Genomic DNA, 6,000 nt, shown 5'->3' on the forward strand with positions numbered 1-6,000 from the left:
GAAAGTTTTTTTTTTTTTTTTTTTTTTTTTTTTTCCTACTTAAGATCTTGTTATGGTTGTTGATTTCAGTTAGCTCAACTGATAAAGTCTCTGATGGTTGTATAAAAGATCTGGGTTCAATCTTCACATACACCAAAAACTGATTGGTGTCTTGGTTTGATGATAAAAAGTTATCATCAAGAGCAGATGTCATAAGTTAAAACTCTCTCTCACAAAAAAAAAAAAAAAAAAGATCTTGTTATGGTTATAGTTTGGCCTTAGGAAAAATTTCCTAGCTTTGCCACTATATATATATATATATATATATATATATTACATAATTACTATTATCATCAAGATCAGCACAATTAATATTCCATAAATTTTTTTTTTTTAAAAAAATCAGAACCATTATTATCATTAATAATACAAGCACTTAATCAGAAATATTTGTAATTAACTTGAGAACAAATTCAAATGTCATATTCAAAAATGAAATTTGAATGCATACGGGCAGATTAATAAACTGAACTTAGGAACAAGCAAAGTAAGTACTTAAAAAAAAAAAAAAAATCGTTATTCCCATTTATAGCTTAATTAGGGTCAAAAAAGGTCTATGGTTGATTCTGAACATGGGCGGCTCCACTAGGAGCCCGGGGGTTCAAATGAACCCCCTGTTGGCCCCAAAAAAAAAAAAAAAAAAAAAGTATATAATATATATATATATATATATTTTTTTTTTTTTTGACCCCCTAAAATAAAATTTTGAACACCTTGATCCTGAATTTTTTTTAAGCTCAGCGAAAATAAGTTTGAATATGACCCTATTAACAATATCCTAACATTTTTTTAAAAAAAAAAAACTCAATAACAAACCAATTTGATTAAAAATTTGGGAAAAAAAATTAATAAGTCCAACAACATAAGTAAAAATTTGTTAATCTTTAACCATAGAAAAAGCCCATTTAGATCTTATCAAATTTGAAATAAATCAATTAAATCGGAGATCAATAGATGAATGATTGCTTAACTGTGTACATATAAAAAGATATAGCTCGGAAGATGATAATGAAGAAATTAGATAATGATTTCAAAATATAAAACATCATAGAAATAATGGAAATAACACAATGAGAAATTGAATAATACTTCTGAATATTATTAATTCAATGAGGAAAATTACACAACACTATTTGTACTGAGGCGCGACACTCGCTCTTTTTAAGGGGATTCAAGCCCTTGGTTGACTAATCTTTGTAACCGGTGCAGACCTTCTCTGACTTGTCTCCCCAGGATACAACAACCCAACAAATGTTGTATGGCTAGAACAGCTTCTATACAAAGTGTTCAAGCCTAAAGCTCCACCAAAAGAACACCTTTCTTTGGCCCGAAATCTCTCAAGTATTTAGGAATATTATTGAATTCACTCTCTCACACAATACTCTTTGCTTTTAACTATTTTCTTCATTCACTCTTGATATGAAATTAGTCCATAGTATAGCCGTATATATAGTCTTCCAACCCTTCACATAACCTATATGTTATTTATTAATTTAGAAAACTTCTCTTAATTTATTTAATCTAACTTACATACAAGTAACTCTTTCTTTAACAACTTTTATTATAACTCATCTCTTTATTCCTCTTCAGTTATTTTGAGTTTTAATATATTTAATTTAAAATGTACTAACATTCCCCCACTCATTTTAATATTAAATTTGGAAAATGAGAGATTACCGGGCAAAGATGGATTATTATGCATCATGAAGGTGTGCTCTGCATTGAACCTTCACTTAGTGAAACAACAATCTCTACTCCAGAGTCAGTAGTGATCTCCGACTTGAACTATGACTGCTTAAGGGAAATAAAGTATTGATGCTCACACATAGTGATCCAGGTGTTGACATGAGCTTTTATAGCTAGCACTTTACGGCCGTGTGTTGATCCTAGTTTCATGAGTGTATTTGAGATTAAGTCCAAAACTCATAGGGAGCGGCCCCACCCTCACACTCACATAGGTGAAATTTTGTCAAGAGTGCTCCTGTAATTCAGACACCCCACTCATACGAGCTACAAATTTAATTAAGAGTTTTTTACTCAACCTTTTCACATTACAGGATAAATGCACTTACATCATAGGGATGAACAATTAAAAAAAAAAATATTTACAGAATAAATAATTTAAAAAAAAATGAATAGTGCATTTCTTACGACCATCGTATGATTCGTTTTTCCCATTGAACCTAATTCTCAGGATCTTTGGTCCTTGGGTTGGGTATCCTCATACATGGCTCATGATTCTATGGACTTTAGTCTCATCCCCCTCGATGTATTCCAGACTTTATCTTTTGCCAAGGCCTTGGTAAATGGATTTGCAAGATTATCATTAGATTTAATATAATCCACAGTTATGATGCCACTACTCAAATAAGATCGCACGGCACTGTGCTTTCTTCTTATAGGTTTGGATTTACCGTTGTAGTAACGGCTTTTAACTCTACCAATTGCGGCAGTGCTATCACAATGAATTAATATAGGTGGAATTGGCTTTTCCCAAAGTGGAATTTCATATAACAAATCTCTAAGCTAATTTGCCTCTTCACTAGCTGAAGCTAATGCTATTAATTCAGCTTCTATTGTTGAATTAGCAATTATTGTTTACTTTTTAGATTTCCAACAAATAGCACCACTACCTAAGGTAAAAATATAACCAGTGGTAGAGAGAGAATCACCTGACAAAGTATTCCAATCAGCATCACTAAAAGCTTCAATCACAGCAGGGTACTTTTTATAAAATATGCCATAGTTTTTGGTATCAATTAAATATCTCATGACTCGCTCAATAGCTAGCCAATGATCTTTACTAGGCTTGCTAGTAAATCTACTAAGCACTCCTGCTGCATATGCAATGTCAGGTCTAGTACAATCAGTAGCATAACGCAAACTACCAATGATACTAGCATAATCTTTTTGATTAAAAATCTCATCATCATTATTCACAGGAAATAAATGAATACTAGAATCAAAAGGAGTAGCGACACTTTTGTGATCATGAAAATTATATTTTCTCAATATTTTCTCAACATAATGTGATTGATCAAGATATATTCCACCATTTTCATGCCCAAAATAAAATTAGCCTCACCAAGATCTTTCATATCAAAATGGCTTTTAAGCATATTTTTTGTCTCATTTATAACATGCATATTTGAGCCAAAATTCAACATATCATCCACATAAAGGCTAATAATAACATGTAGATTATTCCATGATTTAGAATAAATACATTTATCACATTCATTTGATTTATAACCATTCTCAATCATGTAGGAATCAAACTTTTCATGCCACTGCTTAGGTGCTTGTTTTAAGCCATATAGGGATTTAGTTAGTTTACATACCTTGCTTTCTTGTCCAGGCTCTACAAAGCCTTCAGGTTGGTCCATATAAATCTCTTCCTCTAGGTTCCCATTTAGAAAAGCAGTTTTTACATCCATTTGATGAATTTTCAAATCAAAAATTGCAACAATAGCAATTAACAATCTAATAGATGTAATTCTTGTTACCGGAGAAAATGTATCAAATAAATCAAGATTAGCTTTTTGTATAAAGCCTTTTGCAACAAGTCTAGCTTTAAACTTATCTATTGATCCATTCGGTTTCAACTTTTTTCTAAGGACCCATTTATAACCTATGGTCTTACAACCCGGTGGAAGATCTACTAATTTCCAAGTTCTATTAGAAATTAGAGATTCCATCTCATTATTTACAACCTCTTTCCAAAATATAGCATCGGGTGATGTTAAAGCCTCTTTTAAATTTTGGGGATTTTCCTCAATGTTAAAAACATAATAATCAGGACCAAAATCTTTTTCAACTCTAGCTCTTTTACTCCTTCTAGGTTCCATTTCAAAATTTTCTTGATTTTGTAAATGTGAAGTAGAAGAACTAGGTTGTGACAAAATATTTTCTTCACCCCCACTATTTTTCAATTTAAAAGGAAAATTTTCTTCATGAAAAATTGCATCACTAGATTCAAAAATTATTTTATTTTCAAGATCAAAAAATCTATAGGCTGCACTATTAATCGTATAACCAAGAAAGGCACAAGTAGTAGCTCTTATACCTAATTTAGGTATTTTAGGGTCAGTAAGCCTTACATAAGCAAGACAACCCATACTCTCAAATATCCCAAATTTGGCTTATGTCCTTTCCACATCTCAAAAGGTGTGGTATATGACTTTTTATGTGGCACCCTATTGAAAACATGACATGCAGTTAAAATAGCTTCACCCCAAAAATGTAAAGGTGCACTAGATTCAATTAACATGGCATTTGTTAACTCAATTAAAGTTCTATTTTTTCTTTCAGCCACACCATTAGAAGCAGGTGAATATGGTGCAGTAGTTTCATGGATAATTCCCAAAGACTGAACCAATGAGTTGAATGCACTTGATTCATACTCACGGCCTCTATCACTTCTTATTCTTTTTATTTTTCTACCGAATTGATTTTCAACTTCTTTTAAAAAATCTTGAAATTTTTCAAAAGCATCACTTTTATTTTTCAACAAATAAATAGTTGTATATTTTGAGAAATTATCAATAAAAGTGATAATATATCTATTTCCTCCACGAGTTAAAATTCCCTCAAATTCACATAAATCGGAGTGAATTAACTCAAGCAATTCAGTATTTCTTACAACACTTTTATGAGGCTTTTTTGTAATCTTAGCTTGACTACAAGTTTCACATTTTTCAAAATCTTTTGACAATCTTGGAATTAATCCTAAACTACTCATGATTCCCACATATCTACTATTTATATGACATAAACGAGCATGCCAAAAATTAATAGAAGAAAGCATATAAACTGAACTGGTAGATGCTTTATTATTCTCAACATTCAATTTAAACATTCCATCACAAGCATAACCCTTGCCCACAAATAATCCCTTTTTAGTGATTACATAATTATCAGATTCTATAGTTTGCTTGAAGCCAGCCTTGTTATGCAAAAAACTTGACATCAAATTCTTCCTCATGGACGGAGTGTAAAGTACATCTTTCAATGTTAGTACACGTCCAAAAGTGAATTTCAATTCAACATCACCACTTCCAAGAACCTTGGTTTTGCTAGAGTCACCAAGCATAACCGTTTTTTCTTCTTCAAAAGGAGTGTACAATTTGAACCAATTTTTGTCATAACAGACGTGCCTATTAGCACCAGAATCTGCCCACCACCCTTCAACATATTGCACCATATTGATGTCTGTAATCATAGCCACTAAAGGCTCTTCGGTTACGTTAGCTTGCGGGACAGATTCACGTTTCCGAAATTTGCAAAATCGAGCAATATGCCCACTCTTGCCACAGACGAAACATGATCTATTAAATTGATCTTGTGAAGGGGGTCCTTGGTTCTTATTGTAATTTTTATTTGGGTTTCCCCTTCCTTGAGGTCTATTATTATTTTTAAAAGCTCTTTTTTTAGGCTTCAATTGAACATTTCTAGGAAAATAATTTTTGGGCATATTATTATCGGCTGAAATAAGGTTTACCTTTGTGATGGAATTACCATTGCTCTCTTGTGTCATGAGTGCATCTTGTCCTCTAGCCTCCTCCTCCACACGGATGCATGTCATCAAAGTCTCCAAGGATGTCTCCTTTTGTTTGTGCCACAAAATCTTTTGGAACTCCCTCCAAGATTGTGGTAGTTTATCAATTATGCCAGCTACCACCAAATTGTCTCCAATCTTTATGCCTTCGGATCTCAATTCTGCCACGATCATTTGGAAGTCTTGTGCTTGATCCACCACCGATTTTCCATCAACCATTTGGTAACGGAAAAATCTACTAGCAGCATACTTCTTTGTACCAGCCTCCTCGGTATCATACTTACTTTGTAAAGCTTTCCAAATTTTCTTGGCAGAATTGTAAGTTGTATCATAATAATCATAGAAATGATCGGCAAGACAATTCAAAAGATAAGAGCGACAGTTATATTCATCTTTTGTATACT

This window comes from Quercus robur, chromosome 2, assembly GCF_932294415.1.
Source record: "Quercus robur chromosome 2, dhQueRobu3.1, whole genome shotgun sequence".
NCBI classification, from domain to species: Eukaryota; Viridiplantae; Streptophyta; class Magnoliopsida; order Fagales; family Fagaceae; genus Quercus; species Quercus robur.